The sequence below is a fragment of the Emys orbicularis genome, chromosome 7, assembly GCF_028017835.1.
Source record: "Emys orbicularis isolate rEmyOrb1 chromosome 7, rEmyOrb1.hap1, whole genome shotgun sequence".
Taxonomy (NCBI): Eukaryota; Metazoa; Chordata; order Testudines; family Emydidae; genus Emys; species Emys orbicularis.
This window is the reverse complement of record NC_088689.1, coordinates 65,277,223-65,298,604: the sequence shown is the minus strand read 5'-3', so window position 1 is coordinate 65,298,604 and position 21,382 is coordinate 65,277,223. Positions and strand designations below refer to the sequence as shown.

General features: G+C 41.5%; 1 protein-coding gene across 1 annotated transcript in view; it reads left to right on the top strand.

Moving 5' to 3' along the window:
• The window catches only part of LRMDA (leucine rich melanocyte differentiation associated), a 950,360-nt gene that overhangs the window by 291,978 nt on the left and 637,000 nt on the right, over positions 1-21,382 (top strand). The window lies entirely within an intron of this gene.

Below are 21,382 nucleotides of genomic sequence, written 5' to 3'. Positions count from 1 at the left end.
CCCAGGACACCTGCCCCCATTCAACCCCCCTGTTCCCTGCCCTCTGACCACCCCGACCCCTATCCACACCCCCACCCCCTGACCACCACCCTGAACTCCCTTGCCCTCTATCCACCCCCCCACTCCCTCCCCCTTTACCGTGCTGCCTGGAGCACCGGTGGCTGGCCGCGCTAGAGCCGCGCTGCCCAGAGCACCTAGTGTGACCAGATAGCAAGTGTGAAAAATCGAGACGGGGTGGGGGGTAATAGGAACCCATATAAAAAAAAGCCCCAAATATCGGGACTGTCCCTATAAAATCGGAACATCTGGTCACCCTAAGAGCACCAGGATAGGTACCCGGCTGGAGCCAGCCACGCCAACGCGCAGCACAGAGCACTGGGTCATGCCGGGCTCTGCAGCTGCGCTGCCCCAGGAGCTCGCCGCCCCGAGCATTGCACCAGCGGTGGGGCGAGCTGAGGCTGCGGGGGAGGGGGAACAGCAGGGGAGGGGCCAGGGGTGAGCCTCCTGGGGCAGGAGCTCAGGGGCTGGGCAGGAGGGCCCGTAGGCTGTTTGTGGCCCGGCGGGCTGTAGTTTTCCCACCTCTGATCTAAGGGGATAACCAAGCTGCCTCCAGGGCCAGCCTTAGGGAAAATAGCACCCTGGGCAAACTTGTATTTTGGCGCCCCTGGACCCAGCAGCCGTCCCAGTCTCCCCACCCCATCCCAGTCTCCCCAGCCCCCGCTGCCTCTCCCCCCTCACTCCATTGCTCCAAACTCCCATCCATGACCTCACACTCCAGGCCCACCGTAGTTCTTGCCTCTTAACCACAACACCCCTCTGACCACATCACCCACCCGTAGGGCCGGTCTTGCCCTGCAGTGACTCATTTCTGGATGTCACAGTGATAGGCATCATAGGAAACCCAGCAGCAGTCACTTTGACTCCTCCAGCCAGTGCTACAGGGAACTGTAGCAAGCAGTCTGCCGCAATCTGACAGGGTGAGCAGGCACTGGGGCAGAGTCGTACTTCTCCTGCACCTCCCAACCTCTCCCACTCAGCATGGCATCCAGTTCCTCTGCCAGAGCCCCAGAGGGTCAGCAGCCCAAGGGGAGGCACAGTGATAGGAGGGCACCAGAGGGTTGTGGTGGCAGGGGTGCATGGTGACCTGAGAGCCCCAGAAAGGGGAGAGGGAACCAGAGGTATATAGATAGAATCACACTGGTGTGGGGACATGGGGGGGGGGGGGGAAGGAGGGTGGTGACATAGGGGCTCCAGAAGGGCAGATCTCTCCCCACCCCAATACTGAGCATTCCCAATATTCAAGTGCCCATCCTCAGTCCCATGATAGGTGGGTTATTCGGGGTGGGGGAGGCTAAAATGCTCCAGCGCACTGAAAGTAGCTAGGGTGGATGGTGATGGTGGAAGGTTCGCTCCCAAAATATCCCCAACCTCCTGCACGAACACCTCCCTTTGGGATGAGTATAAAAAAAAAGGGGGGGAGCCCCTGAGAGCTGGGGAGCATGGGGAACTGTGGGGTCAGTGTGGCATAGAGGAGGGGGAACCTCAAAGAACTGGGGGGGGTCATGAGAACTGGGGGGGAGAGGTCCCCTGGGAGCTGTGGGAGCTGGGGGGCATGGGGTCAGGACCCCCTAAGACTTACTGGTCTCTTCTTTGCCCTGCAGTTTTAGTTCCCAGTCCCTTCCCTTACTACTCCCAACCTGGTCATGTGGAAGAGGCTGGCCGAGATGCCACACATTCAGGCCGTCCATGGAAACGGCAGGTCTGGGACAGTTGGGGGCGGGGGGAAGGAGGAGAGCCAGTTTGCAGTCGCTGAGTGCGGAGGTGGGACTAGGAGCTGGGCTGGGAGGGACACCACGTGGGGTGGTGAGCAGAGGGCCTCTGCTCTGACTGGCCCTGGCTGCCTCCATAGGTGTGTGTGTGTGTGTGTGTGTTATCTTCATTGAGGTTACATATGGGACAGAAAATCTTGATGTTCGTAGTGTATCTATCTCTCTGCCTTACCAAAAAAAAACCCCTTGTTGCTAATTGATGTCTCTCCCTGCTCTTGTGCACATGGCAAAAAGCAAATTATGCACGTGGGACTACTATGTTCTATTTAGAGCCACCAGTTTCTTAATCCAGTAATGAGTCTATTGAATAATTTCCTATCCCATGTTCTCCTTACACCCAACCCCTTCACAAAATAACGATGACGACGAACCAAAACTAAACCCCACACATACACAGTCCTGTAAATGGTAATTTTGCAAGAAGGATCACCAAATTTAGGTAAACTGGCTGCAGGCCAGACAATTTTGTTCCCAGAAATATAGCAATCAGTTGAGTGTAAACTCTTGTTACAGAGCATTGACTGTAGCCTAACTTGCTAATATGCAACTTTGTAAACAGAATTTTAAAAGTGCACCCAATACCTAGGTAACAGTGCTCAAATTGAATGCAGGGTAGGAGGTAATCTGAGGGGTCAGAAGTTACGAAACACTCTAATTCCTCCCAAAATTCATGGGTTGCTCCAAGTACTACTCATTTTTTCCTATTCCCAGTAGCAGTAAGAAATGTGGGTATGTCATAAGCACCTGTAGTTCCCCGGTTAGAATACTGATGGACATAGGGTTACCATATTTCCACAATCAAAAAAGAGGACACTGGGGGGGGGGGGGGGAAAGCCCCAGCCCCAGCCCTGCCCCTGCCCCCGCCCCATCCACTCCCTCCCACTTCCCACCCCCTGACTGCCCCCCTCAGAACCCCAACCCCCCCTGCTGAGAACCCCCCACCCTAGGACCCTACCTGTCCCCTGACTGCCCCGACCTTTATCCACTCGCATGGGTGGCAGGGTTGTAGAAATTTTGGTGGTGCCCGGAACCCCCCCCCCACCTGCCTAAGGCTCTGGGAGGGGGGTTGGGTGGGGGGAGGAGGTCTGGGGTGCAGGTCCTGGTCTGGGGATTAGGGTGCAGGAGGGGTGCAGGGTGCAGGCTCCGGGCTGGGGCAGGGGGTGGGTGTGCAGGAGGGGGTGAGGGGTGCAGGCTCTGGGATGGAGTTTGGGGGTGGGAGGCGGTGCAAAGGGAGGGGGTGCAGGCTTTGGGAGGGAGTTTGAGGGCAGGAGGGGGTGTGTGGGGAGGGGGTTTGGGAGGGAGTTTGGGGATAGGAGGGGATGCAGGGGTGAGGGCTGTGGGTCTGAGGATGAGGGGTTCATGATGCAGGAGGGGGCTCAGCGCTGGGGCAGAGGATTAGGGTGCGGGGGGATGACGGTTGGGGCTGAGGATGAGGGGTTCATGATGCAGGAGGGGGCTCAGGGCTGGGGCAGAGGATTAGGGTGTGGGGGGATGAGGGCTGGGGCTGAGGGGCATTGGAGTGGCTCAGGGCTAGGGTGGAAGGGCAGGGTAAGGGCAGCCTGTCTTCCCATTAGTGGATGGGGGATGCTAGGACCCGGGGGCAGCAGACAGCAGTTGCCTCTGACTCTGGCAGTACAAGCAGGCAAGGGAGAGGCAGGCGGGGGGGGGGGTACGCGGGGGGGGGTACGTGTGGAGGGGGGGTGGCAGGTGGAGGCCGGGGACCTATCCAACACTCTCCCCCCCCCCCCCCCCGGACTCCCCTTACCATTCTGGCTCCACGTGTTTGCAAAACACGCTGCCCGGTGCGTCGGTTTGTGTGTTACACAGGGCTGCAGACAGAGGGAGGGGGGAGCAGGGGAGGGGCTCTGGCTGCTGGAGGCCAATGGGAGCAGCTCAATTGGCCCAGCCGCCCAATCAGCAGCCGCACTCTGCATGGAAGGGAGGGAGGGAGGCGAGGGAGAAACCCCCCCCGGACATTTTAACCTTGTTACCAATTCCTCCCGGACGGCTATTTAGAGACGCAAAAGCCGGACATGTCCAGGGAAATACGGACGGATGGTAACCCTAGATGGACAGGAATAATGTTCTTTTAAATGGGGCCAAAAATTCAACATTCAAATCTTGAACCAAGCAAGCAAAATAATAACGTAAAGAAGCTCTTCTACATTAAGCAAACTAGAAAATCTCTCTCAACTTCACAAATGTTGAATCCTACAGAGACTTCTCCTTTTGTTTGAAGATAAATAGGGATGCCACATGCTGCTTGAGGTATAAGCCTGTTTGGTAATTAGAATTAATACTACAATACAGTATCTCCTGGTAACCAAGTGAAACTATAAACTACCCAATGATTACTAGGTAAAGCTAAACATGTTGCCACTGCCGAACTGTGAAGGCAAGGTAGAGATCTGGTGTATAGATTCAGTTTATTTTGCAGATAAAAGATTTCCTTAATAGGGGAAAGGTGAGTATAGGGAAAGGCTGAAATGCCATTAATGGGAACAAGTCACTGTCAAAAAAGCACTTAATGCTTTACCATAACCTACAACTTCCTGCCTAATATCTAAATGTCTGCTAATTCAGTGCGATCAACATATGGTCATATTAGTCCCCTTTCTGGTTCCTCCATGAGCAATGACCTAGTGATGCCCAATCACTGATGTAGCTCTGATTTCACACAAGAAGTTGGTCCATCTGCATGGGATCAAGGGAAACCTACCATGGCAGTGGGAACTCAGACCTTTTTGCTCTTAAGATTCTCTTCATCAATTGCCAAAGAAATGCAAATATAAATTAAACGAATATCTTATCTGTAAGCAAATGCAAAGATTTGTTACCCTTCGACTTATGTGACTTTCTCATCATAATGTTCTCACTGGCATTTATAGTTTTTACTTTATTTTAGTTAAAACAAATTTTAAAATATGCTATACAAGTTTATCCCAAGTATGTATGCATGTGTAAATGTACACGTGTGAGTCTATATCATTCTTCAGCAACGGGAAATTTCTGTTCTATGCCGGCGTACTCATGTGAACAAAACTATGTGGATCTCTTGATTATAGCTACTTCTATATGCAATAATTTTAAAAGGTATCTATAAGATTATTTTAAATATGGTAAATGAAATCATTTCAATATTGAATACTATTAGTTTTGCACTAATCTTTGTGGAAAAATAACACTGTGGTTAAGGTTTTTGTGTAAAAACCATAACCGTTTACAGTTATAGCTCTGGTAGGAACAGCAGGCAAGACTATAAGCTTTAATTTATGTTGTGCATTGGACATTTTTCAGAAACTATTTACCCATTACCTCTTAGGTCAGTGGCCTAATAATGCAACAAAGCACTTTTTGAAATTGCAGATAATTTTCAGTGTTCAGATCTCTGTGTAGTATTGATGGGAAGAGAAGCTGATTAGGATCTTGGGAATTGTGCTTGATGGGAACAATCTGGAAAGAGTGAAAAATTATTAAACACACACAGCGGGAGTTGTAGGATTTACCATTGTCGTGCAGTGCTATTAATTCTCATTGCATCGTACAGCAGCTTGATTGCACACTGTGAATACTGTTTATTGGAGAGTGGGTACAATTTTGCTGCAGTTGTTGTAATGTAATACTAAATGCTAATTAGGCTTCTAACAATAATTAGAACCTTTTGCTAGACTTAGAAATAGAAACACTCAATTGAATTTATAGAAACAAAGACCTTTAAGCGATGCCAGGAGCAGTTGTGTAGCAGCAGTATCAACTTCTTAAAGTTTTTTATATTTAGTTACAGAATCGCAAACATGTATTTTTTTTATTGTGTGCATAATGAGTTCATTATGTGCTCAATAGGATTATTCTTTCAATTCATGGCTGAGAGAGAGCTAGAAATCCAAGTAAATATTAGGCAGGACAACCACAGATAAACCTGATGTGAAAGAAACTGTTGCGAAGAGAGGAGGGACTGATGGTTATTCCATGAATATTGTTACTAAATGCAATAAAACGTGACTTTTCACTGTCTTAAGATTTTGCAGTTCACTAACAGAAGTAAAGAAACACAGTTAAGGCTCACACCTCGTACTCCTTTTACCATACCTTATTGCTGAGGCTTTGTAAATCTTAAATCCTAATTCAGGAAAGCGCTTAAGTGCATGCTTAACTTTAAGCACATGAATATTCATATTGACGTCAATAGGACTGGTTCTGTTTAAAGTTCTCGTGCTTAAGTGCTTTGCTGAATCAGGGCCTTTTTGCTTACTGTATCAAGTGTTTTTGATGCTTCAGAATAAAGGTGAGTAAAGGGCTTTTTAGTGTTTAACCCTTCCATCATTTGTACATAAAATTAGTCTATTTCAGTAGGCATTCTGTGGAGATAAGTGACATGTCATGATGTGCCAGATACAATTGACGGGGTGGATGCGTGCCAAATAAACTTGGCATGTTTGGCAGCAGAACATTAATGTTTGCTGTTAAGTTTGTTGTTTAAGTTTAAATTCTTCCGTTTCCTTAACAAGGCTGTAAATACAAAAAGTAACAGCAATAAGCTAACATCACACCTTTATTTAAAAAAAAAAAAAGAGAGAGAGAGAGAAGAAAGAGTCCTTTCTTTCCCAACAAATTAAACTAGTATGGCAATATTAATAAGGAGATACCAGATTTGGATTATTGTGATGTATGCAGCCATTATGGTAATAAAAATAGAATCTAGAATCCCACTTTGAAATTGCTTTAAAAACTTTTAGACTTGTGCCAAGTTTCAGTACGAAGCAATTTTTTTTTTTTTTTACAGAAAAGTTATAGAGTTATGGAAACCAGGTTTTATAATGGATACCACTGGCAGAACGTTAAGTATAGTGCTGCTAAAATGTACCATTGGTGGTGTAATAACGTTAGCAGTTGACTGTCCAGTATATAGACTCTAGTTATAGTGAACATTTTTATTGCCAGTTTGGAAGCTATTGAATATGCTTCTGATCCTTAATGCGCATTTCACCATAATACAAAACCAGAAGTGATCACCATGTTTCTCACTTTCATATTCACATGTGTGTCCTTTCTTTTTTTATTCATTGAAATTTATCTGACATCCACTGGTAATGGTGGGAAGCTTTCCTCTGGAGGCACTTTATGGCACACATAACACAATAATTTTGGGTGGCGGGGAGGTGGCTAGTAAACTTAATTTAAATGTCTGATAACATTTTAAATTCAGAATTGGCTCTAAAAACCCACCCCTTTTCTTAAAAATATTAGAAGCCTTTAGCATTCATAAAAGCATGATCACCTTAAGACTATGTTTTCATTGTATGAGTTGGGATTTTTCCTTGTGTAATAATGATATATAATCACTTACTGGTAAGAAGATGAATTTTTATAGAAATGTCCTAATTTTACACACAATCTTACTGCTTTTGATAGAGCCAATAACTAAGCAATAGTTATCACTGTGACGGGATCCCCGGGTACAACCTGGAACTGTGGGACAGCTGTGCTCCCTTAACTCTCTATCCTGGGCTACCTCACACAATGCTATGCCAGTGACAAGCAGCAAAACCCCTCCAGGTGCTGTGATCACTCAGCAACCAACATGTGGCTCTACACACCCAGCTAAATTCCATGAATGCTCCCCGAGCCACTCATGAATCATACAGAGAGAGGCACCAGCCTTGCACCCCAGAAATATACAATTTTACACTGCTCAAGACTCCTGTGGACAGTACAAGCTCATTAATAAGTTTGCCACTTCTTCAAAGGAAAGTGGACATGCACCAGCCTTTGTAATCTGAGCTGAGATTCCCCATGCAATTCAACCAAAAATACACTGTTTTTGGTAAAATATAAAACAGGTATATTAACTATCGAAAGGTAGATTTTTAAGTGATTATAAGTAGCAGGCATAGAGATAAAATTTGGTTACCTAAGAAATAAAAATAGAAATGCAGTCTAAATTCTAACTTTAACAGACAAAGCAAGATTTGAATCAAGCAGTCTCACCCTAACAGACATTACAGGCAGTTTAGTTCCTCAATACACCGACTGGACTCCCTTCCAGCCTGGGACCAATCTCCCTAGTTCAAAGGCTTTGTCTTACAGATGATCTTCAAGGTCTTGAGATGGTGGGTTGGGGGGAGGCCAAGTGATGATGTCACTGTCCCTCTTTTATACTTTCTTCCAGCTACTAAAAAGATTAGGCAGTCCTCATTTCATATGTGCCCTCTCTGAGAAGTCCCTGGGATAGTGGATTCTTCTTGATAGGCCATTTACGCCTGTCTGGCCAGTGATAGCTGCTCCTTTGTCCCGACTGAAAGGCTAGCTGTGGGCGCCTCCCAACATATTTCAGTAACACATATCGTAATAATTCATAACTTCACATACAATGGTAGTACATAAAATTCAACAGGATATTAAGGTTCAACAGATCAAGACTTTTAAAATGATACCTCACAAGGCATGTATTGTACAAAATACATCATATTCATATGACAGTGGTGAATATGGGGGTTCCAGGGTGTTGCTTTGAGGTATGTGTATACATACGCGCACACACACACACTCATTGTAAATTGTTACAATGAGAGTAAATTTATATATATATTAATATTAGGGTTTGGACAGTCCTGAATACATTAGACTTTGCAATTTGAGGCAAGCTCGGAAACATTAACCATTCAGCAATTTATGAGGCAAACCAATGAAATTTTAAGTTGTATTAAATGGGAGTTTTGAAAATGTACCTCATTACTATGTTTGCTTCTTTTTGAATGACCTGTTGCATTTGTTAGGCTTCAGCAGCTGTCTGGAACAAGTCAAATGATTCTATTCTATTTTCCAGTAACATTTTCCTTACGCAAGTCAATGTCACCTGCAGATAGAGGACTTGCTGAGATGGCACTTTGCTGATGAGCAACTTTTACTCCTGTCCTGCTCAAATGCTGACCGTTAAATTACCTTCCTATCATGCTGTGGGCGTATGCATGCTATAGTGGCAATCTGAGGTCAATTCAATATGGCTGACATGTTATATGTTTTTCCTTTAGTATTGTCACATGTAACCTAATGGAGAGACTTTGACAAACTGCTGCTGTATGACCTGGTAGTCTTGGGTCACAGTGAGAGAAATTGGTGTTGTACTAAGATGTATGTTAATACATATATTATTTATATAGGCATTAGTGAATGCTACTGTTGTCTCAGCACAAACCAAGGCCCAGGCCATGGCCTTCGGGCTTTCAGTAGCTCACTTTATCATGTGTTGTGTGTGTGTGTGTTTTTTTTTGCTTATGAATAATTAAAAACTTAAATTACTTGCCATGTACAAAATTCATATGCTGGGGAAAATAGCTACATGAAAATTAATTTTCTGTTCTGAGAGACTGACGGGAAATCAATTAATCTTGATGTATTATTTTATGCAGAACAGGGTGCGGGAACCAGCAGAGAGAATGGCTACAGCTGTTCTTGTTGGTTGGACCATATATTATAGTTGGCGGGTTTGACAGCTTCTGAAGGAAATGGCTGAAAGGTATCAGGCAGGTGAATCAACTGTAAAAATTTATTGGAGGATACAAACTGTTTCCAGGGGACTGATATAAAACTCACACTTGAGAACTGAAGTATTGAATGTTTTTGTGACTGAAGCAGCTTGTTGTCAATATTTATAGCTTTTCTCTTTGTTACATGTCCTATTTGTTTGATTAACTAGTCAGATGTTAGTGTCTGTTGGTAATTTATTTGTTGTGCCTTCTGTAGCATTTTTTGATGCATAAAGATTTACCACTAGGTAAATAAAGCAGCTCACACAGTGCAATATGCTAAATAAAATGACAGAGCCTTTTACAGCGTGTTACAAGTTTTATAACTCACTAGGTAGATCAGTAACTTTTGTTTACCGGTGTCACTGTTAAGTTGAAACATGTCTCAATGTATTAAATGCTGTGGGGTAAACAAGTCTCCTTTTAAAGAAGCAGAGATTATAATCAATGTATACCTTATGGTAAATCATTTAAGAGACTCCATAAAAACGTTTATGAACCCCATACATAATGCATACATTTCTAAAATAAAATGAAATAAATTCATGTTGTTAGAATGGGCTTATAGCTCCTTTCCTTTCCAACGCATTTGCACCAATTCTCTTTATAAATAATAAAAGGAAAAGCATTAAAGCAGTCACTAACAAGATTGCAGGTGAAATCTTGGCCCCCATCTGGCTGCACAAGGCCCAATATGTTGCAGAAGTGCTCGGTGTCCTAGAGAATCACAGGGAGGACTCTGCTGCATGAGCACAACAAGAGTAGTTGCTCCAGTGTAGCATTCTCCACAAGAGTTTGGGAAGGGCGGGGGGTATCGTAGGCAAACAAGCTAGAGGTTCTGTACAGAGTTCTGTACAGAAATGCAGTAGGTCACAGGTGTTGTTTGAGCCTGGAGCCAAGGAGCAGCAATGGAGTGGCTGTATAAGTGGAACACTATGCACTGTCTCCAGGTTTAGGGATGAGAGGATGAACCTCAGTGTAGATACCCCATGCAAAGCCGTATTACTACGGTTTTGCATTTGGACATGAATTTTATCCAGATTGGATAAGCAAGGGAGAGCTCATTACCACAGGAGGATGATTTTCAGAAGCAGCAATTAGCAAGTTTGTTACTCTAGTCTTTGAGTCTTTGGACATCCCTCGTTTTCCCGTATTGTCATCTGGGGTTATATGGCCTGATACAAATAAAATTATGTACAGTGGACTATTTAGAAATAGAACAAATTAAAAATAATTTAAAAAAATTGAAGGGGAATGAGGCAGAAAACATCTTAAGCCCTATCCATACAGGTGTGTATGGGGGGGAGTGTATGCCTTGTGGGTCACCTCTCTTGCTGTGTTTCAACAAGAAGCTGAACTAGTGACTTTGAATAACATAAGTATTGGTCACGTGAGGGTTAATATAGTGTCCGAGGGTGTGCATGTTTGGATTGTTTTGAGGATAATTAGAGGGGGCCAGAGTTGATACATCAGAAAAGTTTTCCAGGATCATCTCTTACCCATCATTTTCAAAATTGCATTAATTTGTAACACTCAAAATAGATAACCTTGTTCCTTTAACCAAGTTCCTCATAAGTTTAGGCTGTCACTAGAGGACTAGTGTGGATTCCTGCATTCTAGCCATTAAGTTCTGCAAGGGTCTGTGATAATAGTTTCCACTGTGGGATCCAGCTCTGTATGGGCAACTGTATATTGCAGATGTTTTCAATTAAAAACAAAGAAACTCCAATTCCAGCCCCAGTTATTAAGAATGAGAAATTATGAATAAAAATGTGATTAAAAAACACACAAGTTGTGAACAAGTTTTTCAAGAAGAGGTATTATGATTATAAAATTATAGATCACAAAATAAACCATTGAGCCAAAACTCCCATTGCTTCAATGGCATTTCTATTACCTTCATCTACTAGGAAACTTTAAATGCAATTTATAAAATGTTGCACAGTTTTCTGCATACTCTGCTAATTAAATAAAAATGCAATTGTTAGCTCTGTGAAATTTTGGAAATTAATGAAAAATTAGGTATGAATGGTATACGTTTAAAAATATTGGAGAATAAGCAAATGAAAATAAAAGTTCTGGGAAGATCAGATACTGCTCTAGAAGTATACTGCATTCTTAGCACTGAATTTAATGGGCTGTTCCATTTAATTTAAATAATGGGTGATGCAATTTAGATGCAAATATTTTTTTAATGGAAAAAGAAATCTTTTTCACTTGTAGACATTGCTAAGAATGTACATATCATTAGAGTTTGGAATAAGCTTGACACTTTAGGTAAAGTGACCTTCCTTCGTTAGAAAAGCTGTAAAGAAAACTGTGAAGTTTAAAGTAACTGTTAATGAAAGCTGGCCAGCATGACCTCTTAAAAATATAAGATATTTGTTGGGGCAACTTTCACAGATGTTGAACATTCCGTGATACTACTGGAGGCTGCTTGAACCACATTAAAGTCCAACCACTAGAGCATTGAAACAGTTGGGCACTATAATAAAATGTACATAAAAAGAAATTGAGACATTAGGTGTTATTTGGTGATGACATTTAGGAAATTACAATTTTTCCATACATTGTCTCCACATCTATCTAAATTGTTTAGGTATTTTAAGTAAAAGAGCAATAGATATAGTTTGCAATTGCTACTATAGTTCTGGCAGGTGCACATAATTTAATAATGCGTCAAATATGACAAATTATTGTTGAGTTACAATATAGCCATAATAAGATCACATCTGTTCATACTATGCAATAGAGAGGATATTTGATTTAAAGGGTTTACTTACTGGTACTCCCATTGCTAAATATTTAACAGAATTTTAGACACGAATCATAAAAAAAAAACAAACCTCTTGTGTATAGAAATAGAACAATCTTTTTTTTCCCCCAGCTGTTTTTACTTTTATAGTTCTCAAGTCCTATTCGTCCTACCAGGAAAGTGCTTACCCTGTTTAAATGGTCTCTTGACTCTCATATGGACATCTATGTATCTGTATGCCCATATAAAGAAAAATAGTTAGCTGTCCAAAACAACTTAGGGCTTGTCTGCCCATTGCGTTAGTCTGCATCAGTGGTGTGTAAACTCTAGTCTGTAGCAGCATGCTGTGTGCTAACTAGTGTATGTTAACATACTCCCATTTCAAACAGAACTACGTTAATACACACTAGGGAACTTTTAGTGTGCACCAGCGGGTACATGTGGGCCGTTTATGCGTGACACACTGGTGCAGACTAGAATTTATTCTTGCTCCTGCAAAATAATATATCATGTAGGCAAGCTCTCATTCATCGTAGAGATGCTGCCACCACTGGGGTAGAATGTGTCGACAGTCTAAAGCAACACTACAGCACAATGTTAGGTCAGGAAGTGAAGATTACTATACCTATTTCAAATCTCTGGGAGAATAAAAGTAGACAAAACTAACAGCTATGTTAGAATTGGCTGCAATTATGGGGTTTGCTCTCCAGATCATCAAGAAAATGTCATGAGTTTTTTTTAGTGACTAGAACTTGGCTTTTTATGCCACAGTCAAAAAGTACGTTCCTGCAGCATAATGCCCACAACAAAGTGCAGAGGTGTTCAGGTATTTGGCCAGCCAGGATTGAGAGAGAGCAAGGGTGTTTTTCTGCATCACTTATTTAAATGGCAATTGTTTATCCCAATTCCTGAGCCAAAATGACTGTCAGTAGCACTACACACTCATATATATCCATTAGTCTCTTGCCTCATTGGTCCTAGAAGGAAGATGGAGTTCCACTTGTTTCTGCTTAAGTTTTGAAAGAGAATGTTTCACATGGAAGCCAACTTTAAAAAGATAAGATTTGTGCAAAAAGAAATGGGCTTCACTTGTATTTTCTTATCAATCCCTCTTGCTTTTATCAATTTTTGTTTCAATACAGCTTAGTTCTGAAGGCCTCAGCTTGTGCTATTGCCTAATCCTACTTAAACATCAGTTTGTTGCCTCAGTGTTATGATGTTCCTTGACTTTACAAGGCAGAATCAAAAAAGAGAAGATGAGCTATAGGAAACCATTGTACATCACAAATAGTCTGGCAGACATGGGGGGCGGGGGTTGAAATTTGCAAAAAGATAAATGTATTCACATCTGAGAGCTGCAAATGTTCCTATTTACATGAAAGACTGAATCCCAGTATTGTGTAATGTATGGACCAGTGGATCCCAAAATGTTGTCCCAAATCATGTGCTGCTATGTGGAGAACCAACTGATTGTATGGCACTATCTGTCCAACTTCTCTGCAGTTGCTAAATCGAAGGGCAAGTCGACATTACTGCTTTAATTGATCTAACTTGCATTGTTCAGGGGGGTGAAAAAACACCCCCTGAGCGACGCAAGTGACAGCGACCTAAGCGCTGTCCACACTGGAGCTATGTCGGCAGGAGAGTGTCTCCTACCGACATAGCTTCTGCCTCTCATGGAGATGGAGTAAATATGCCAATGGGAGAACACTCTCTCATGAATATAGTGTGTCCTCACCAGACGTGCTGCAGCGGTACAGCTGCGCTGAGGTAGCACTTCTAGTGTAGACCTGCCCTAAGTAAAGGAAGCTAAAATAGATTAAATACTTTACTAATATTACTTCTCCCTGTTGAGCAGTTGCTGTAGCTGTCACATGATTGTTGTTTGATCACTCATAGAAGGGGATGAGTTCACAAAATCTCTCTATTAAGATGTGGACCAACTATGGAAAAGTTTGAGAAAGCCCTGTTTATATACTGTCTTGTGTAGTTTTTTAAAATATAAAATTACATTTAATTAGGCCTCTGAAAAATAAATGAAGGGTCTCTTACCGTTTCCAAAGTGAGCTTCATACCCTTCTCTGATGGTGTGAGGACTGCAGTTGAAATAGGGCTTCTGCCTTGCTGCCACCAAGAACTCTGTTCCCCTGCCAGTGCCATCAAAGCCCCATTCTGTTGAATGGGATGGGTGTTCTCTCATGTTGCTAGTGATTTAGCAGGAACTCACAAGATTGCTTCAGGCTTGTGGCAGATCTGCTTGTGCTGGGTAAAAGTTCTGCACCTGGTTGTTGTCATTAGTTTCAGCTTCTGAGTGTTAATAAAACCTAATATCCATTTAAAAACGAGTTTGGTGGTCTCAGCTCACAGTTGCACTTAATTGCGCATAATTGGTGAAATATGATCCATTCTCACATCTCTGTTCATAAAGTGCCTAAGGCAGAGCAAGAATGGAGATGGGATTAATTTTTACTTGGAATGAAGATTGCACTTCCAGATGAAGACTGAGTGGGCCAACACCTTCAAGGAAGGTGTTTTGTATTCTGCCATAAAGTTTTAAAGTACTTAAAAAAAGTCAGTGATCGTAATTAGTGATTGTTACACAGAATATGGTAACGAGGGGGCGCTAGCAGGCTCCAAAATTGAGTTTGTTTTTTAGTGATTGGCTTTTATAATTATGTAACTTTTTGTTACACGTTCTAAATACCAGAAAAGATGTATTTTAAATAATTAAATATAAATGAGCAACAGGGTTACTTATGCTGCAGATAAGTTTTAAATCTGTCTCAGTTCCCTAAAGGCAAGAGTACTTTAAACAGCTTTTTTTTTTATGACTTATGGTTCAGTCAACTATATCAAGGATATTATCTTAATTTTTGTATGTATTGTTTTTAAATTTTTCATTGAGCATAAGGCAGAGCTCACTTCTCTCAGGGGCACTGTATATCTTATAACTATGTGCCCTTCATGCTTTATTATGTAATTTAATTTTTCATGTCTTTCATTTATTAGCAGTTAAATGGTTTCGGGAAAAATAATTAGATTAAGAGGCTAAAACCACTGTTAAGATAAAAATGACAGTTCAGTGAAATACGTTTCCTATTTTCTAAAATAAAATAGTCTTAGAGATTTAATTATGGTATTAGTCAAGTAAACTTTGCATGTTTTAGACAGGGGGAAAAAAGCCACCATTCTTAGAACAATACATGTACGTTCTCTGTCCTGTGAACTCTTTCAGACTGAACAAACACTTTAACCATAGGAAGGAGTGGTACAAAAACATGTGGTATGGCTTTCTTACGTTCTTCATTTAGAGCTGTAAAGTTCTCATGTAGGTAGGTAAGTACAAAATACAACATTTAGATTCTTTTCAGTAGTAGCGTCTTGCTCTTTGAATGATCCTCTGTCCATTCTAAAGCAGCATTCTCAATTTCTTCAATCGTATACAATAGAGGGTTTGCCTGAGTAACAGCTCCTTGACTCATTAGGGTTGCCAACCCTGCAGGATTGTCCTGGAGTTTCCAGGAACTGAAGATTAATCTTTAATTAAAGATTGTCTTGTCATGAAACCTACAGGAATACGTCCAACCAGAACTGGCAACCGTAGGGGCAGATCTACACTATGGGGTTAAGTCGACCTAAGTTATGCAACTCCAGCTACATGAATAATATATAATCGATATAGCCTAGGTTGACTTACTGCGGTGTCTGCACCATGCTGGGTGGATGGGAGAAACTCTCCTGTCGACTTACCTCATGCTTCTCATTCCGGTGGAGTACTGGAGTTGATGGGAGAGTGATCTGCAGTTGATTTAGCAGGTCTTCACTAGATCTGCTAAATCGATCCCGGTGGATTGATCGCCGTAGTGTCAATCCACCATAAGTGTAGACATAAGTGTAGGTCTCCTGTGCTGTTTCCCATTTAAGATCATGGAAATTATGGAAATGCTTCTAAGGAGAAAATATCTTTCAATATGTCCTAAAATTTGGCACCAAGACTTGTAGCAAATGCTGCAGTGGTTTGGTAGTTTGGGTACAGATGGTGAATAACTGTAACTTTTTATACAACAAATATCAACTCTTTCCTTGTTTGTGATTTGTCAAGTAATAAAATGATTTCCTATTCTTTATTTAATTGTAATTTTCACTATTTCTTGATTTGCTCTTTGTTTGAGAGCCTGTGGTTGTGTGGAGTTTATATTTTAAAATAGAGAAGTATAGCTTAATTTTGATTGGCTACTGAAGTCACATGGTCTGACTTATTGGATGAGCATAACTGGAGTTCCCAGGGGAAGGTTTCAATTTTATGATTCTTAAAATCAGCAACCTGTGAATTATCTCCAATATATTTAGATCATCTTGTTTCCAAAATAAATAAATTCCTGCCTTTAAACTCTTTGGCTAAAATCTTTATATAGGAAACCAAAGATTAAAAGAAGCAGGGCCAAATCCAGTTTAAGTGAGTTTATTTAAAAAGGCAACTGAACATTTGTGAAAAACTGTGTGCAGTGTTTACCCAATTCTAGCATTAGTATTCATGGGTTCTCCCAACAGTCATTGCCTTGAAAGTTCAACTGTAATTAAAGTTAACCACTCTTCTGCAGCTCACTATACTTGGTTTACCAAGCAAAACACATTGCTATTGTTGCCTGATATATTGGGAACCTTCCATCTAGCATTTAAAGAATGCATGTGTTCTTCCATTTCTGAGAGGCTAAAGCATATGCCAGCAGCCAAGGTCTGTTTTTTCAAAAGCCAAGAAAATATAAGCAGTGTTGTGGCTGTGTCCGTCCCAGGATATTAGAGAGACAAGGTGGGTAAGGTGAAATCTTTTATTGGGCCAACTTCTGTTGATGAGAGAGACAAGCTTTCGAGCTACACATTGCAATTCTTACCTGAAGTATTGCTTTGTATAGCTCAAAAACTTCTCTCTCACCAACAGAAGTTGGCCCAATAAAAGACATTAGCTCACCCACCTCATCTAGCTAAGAACATGTAAAGCAGTGGTTTTCAACCTTTTTTCATTTGCGGACCCCTAAAAAATTTCAAACGGAGGTGCAGACACCATTGGAAATCTTAGACATAGTCTGTGGACCCCCAGAGGTCCACGGCCCACACATTGAAAGCCACTGATGTAAAACATTTTAAAAATCAAACTCAAAGCAGTGTGTGTGTTAATTAAATCTGTAAATAAATTAATCATTTGAAACACTTTTTAAAATTTTCCTTGTTGAAAATGGGTTTTATTAATCAGTCTCAGTACTAATACTCAGCGCTAGAACTGTTTAATGTATTGAGATGAAAGTATTCGTAACTTTGAGATTTGGTGCGTGTTTGACAGATGACTTTATAACTGTTGTCTCACTGGTGTAAAGTCTAGAGGGTTGTCTAGACTGAGAAATAGTGAGGGGAAGTAGTGATTACTGCTCTTGTTGTCAATAGTAAGATGATATATGTAGACTGTTGTTGTTTACACCTGCTTAAACAGATTGAAATACTTTCACATCACCGAATGTCAGACAAGGATAGTGTGTTGTGGGCCTGTATTTCGGAATATGGCGTATAAAGGAATAAAAAAGTGATATGCTTTTGGCCATATTATATCACTTTAGGATATCTTGGGATTGGAGTGTCTGCTGATTTGTTGGAAAGACACTCAGAGGTGGGAGAAATAGCACATTTATTTCACATAGCAATTATGGCAGTCATTGGCACCAATCCAAAATACTCAACAAATAGTCATGACTTGAGTTCGTGCTTTTAAAAAAAGTAATGTAGTCTCCATTTTCTCAGTAAAAGTTGAAGATGAGGTTGAGCTTTTAAAATTTTTCATTTCCCAACATGTAATGCAAGCTGTATTACAATAAATTGTCAGCCTAAATGTTTTTCATCCAAAACACTGAATACATTCTCTTTCAGTCTAATCACACAGTATTTTTATGGGCTTTTTGTTTTTACTTGTCACAGTTGCTGGTATTAGTTACTTGTAAATAATGACTTTCCTATATTAAGACAGACAGCTGACTTACTAGATGTCAGGTGCTATCCACAAGCTTTTTTTAAAGTCTACATTTTTTAAATGCATGTTTTCACCCTTCGCCCTAGTTCTTGCTGCAATACACATCAATGAGGATAACCCTTCCACATAGTAAATACCACAATTTGGTCCATTAGTTTCGGTCCCTTAACTCATTCATCAGTGGGGGTTTGATTGTGATTATTGTTACTCTGTCCTTTTAGCTTTCCTTCATCCCAGAACTTTTTTTGATGAGCTTGAAGATAAAATCACCTTCATCACAGGGCGGGTCATGTGCCGGGATACTGTGTTAGTCATAGGTCTCTATTCTGCAGCTCATTGTGCAGGTGTGTTTCTCAGTACAGAATCAGTGCCACAGTCCACGGCAATGCCTCTTCTCTAGCACCTATCTTCTCCCTTGCTCAAAATATTCAGACTTTCACCTTCCATGCTGATCCTGTGTGCAGGTGAGTATTAGTATTGGGACGTGCAGCTGAGATCCCTCACAGAGGCTGTTTTACTGCCAGCCCAATCTCTCTTAAAACAAGGAGGGATCCAGCTTAGGTGCCTCTGCGGATTTACAACTGTGGCAGCATGGCATGATGGGAGGGGACCTTTCTGTCCAATGGGATGGTCCCAAACCATTAAATACACCTCTACCTCGATATAACGCTGTCCTCGGGAGCCAAAAAATCTTACTGCGTTATAGGTGAAACCGCATTATATCGAACTTGCTTTGATCCGCCGGAGCGCAGCCCCGGCACCCCGGAGCACTGCTTTACCGTGTTATATCAGAATTCATGTTATATTGGGTCGCGTTATATCGGGGTAGAGGTGTAATGTAAAATATCAGTAGTTTCACAGAACTTGGTAGAAAAATGAAATATTTGTTTCTTTCAGTAAAGTCTGCCCCAGGCTGCTTCTCACTTCATATGTACTTCCTATCTGTGTGTCAGAGGAGTTACTGTTCAGTAATGGGCAACAGAGCAGTGTGTGATTCAAATAGCTCTTGGACATGATTGAGAGAGAGAACCACAGCCAAGGGAAATGGACTACTGAAAATTTTCTATAGCTATTGAAGAGTGTTAATTACATAACAGTCAGGATTAAAAATAGAGGAAAAATATTGTCACACTTTATATTAAGGGTACATATGCAGTTTATAAGAAGTAAATCACTGATTAATAAATATTTTAATATATGATTAACCAATTGTTATTGATTTAGTTCCACAGATAGTAGGTGGCAACTATCTATAACACACATGGTAGTCATATCTGTAAAGTGCTTATAGCATCTATTACAAATTTATCAACCCAATATAAACTATATCAATATTTAACCATAATGAAATGTGACTAAAAATAGTGATGTGTATGCTTTTAAAATCCAAACCTCCTCCCACATCCTCACTACAATTCCAGCTTGATTTCAGCATTTGTATTTCTCAGGAATTCCTAGAGTTGTCTGTTACTGCTTTATGCCATTTGAAAATTAGGTTTACAAACTTTGAGATATTTATTTTACTTTGATTAGTGGCTGTTTTGAGTGACTTCCTCACAATGCCTTCCCCAGACATAGGCTACCATCCACTCACTCTTCTATCCCCTCCGTGCCCTGCCCCTTCACACATTTTATTGGGGTATTTTTTTTGGGGGGGAAATCCATGTTCACACATTTAAATGTTGAAAACCTATATGGTGCAGAGGAACGCATGGTCATGACAAGCAGGAGATGACAGTGGGGTCGGCGTGAGACTGAGAGCAATGAAGTTGGGGGATGTTGCACAGGGTTTATATATTGTACTTCGTGGCCCTTACGTATCCTTTGGCTGCTTCTTTGTCAAGTTTTTTTTAATAAGAGTAAGATAGGTTAGAAGTTATTTATTATTGCAAAACTATAGAATTGTTAGCTAGTAGCTAATGTTGAGAAATGTTAGTGCGAAGAACATACGTAGACTACAAATTTATCTGGACAGGAACAAAAAACAAAACAACCCCCCCTGAAAATACAACACCCTTGCCACAGTACTGATGCTTTGGAGGAAGATAAGAAAGAGACTCTGAAAGAACCATATTAATTTGTAACAAACTCTTGCCTCTCATCTGAGGAAGATAAGAAAGAGACTCTGAAAGAACCATATTAATTTGTAACAAACTCTTGCCTCTCATCTGTGACCGCAACCACTGTTGTTCTTAATCATGTAATGCTTGAGCAAACTCTTTTCTGCTTTACAGCCATACACTGGCTGCCGAAAAATAAGTATTCCAAATTCTTAACTGGAACAACAGCATAGAAAAGACCATCATCCCCAATTGTTTATTGAGACTCTGTGCAGATTAATCTGCACAATGTCACAGTGGTATTGAAGTACTGATACAATGGATGAGACCGGAGTTATGCAAATATCAATAAATACTGAGGTGGTGGAGCTAAGTATGTAAAGCTCCTAGGACTATATCACTCTACAAATTGAAGATGTAAGTTTATGTACTCTGTAGACTCCTTAAACCCTTTGGGACGTGTATTATGATGGGAAGATAGGAGGAGGGAAGTGGCATGCTTACGCTGTTGGCATTTAAAAAAAATTCACCACAATAACCATAGTCTCTAACATTCTTAGAGCCTTGACAAAAAGCTCTTCACCTCAAACTGAAGAGATCTTACTATATTAGGGATCTGATCTTGTGAACCTCCAGTTGCCCGCGTAGGAGTTCCAGGGATCACACTCTAACAAAGGAAAGAGTGGAGGTTGGCATCACCACAATGGCCTGTTAAGGGTGTTTTGTTGTGCACACAGAATGAGATGTTAATGGGTAGTATGTTAAGTTTGGTGTCCCAATTTTATACTTAACCTTAACAGATGAGTATTTATGGTTACTAATATTTATTTTGTAATTGTACATGTTTAGAATGGCACTTCCCAAATGTGACCGTTAGCTAACAAAGTTTTTTGTTTGGGAATAAGCGTTGTTGTAGGATATAATCGTTGTACAGCCATGTATAGTTTCTTCTAACAGGCTATCTTAGATTTATATGTATTGTCTTTGAATTTCTATTACACCTCTACCCCGATATAATGTGGTCCTCTGGAGCCAAAAAATCTTACCGCGCTATACGTGAGACCGCGTTATATCGAGCTTGCTTTGGCCCCCCTGCTCCTTGTCCCCTGACCGCCCCCTCCAGAGACGCCCATCCCTAATCACCCCCAAGACCCCACCCCCTACCCAACTCCCCTGCTCCCTGTCCCCTGACTGTC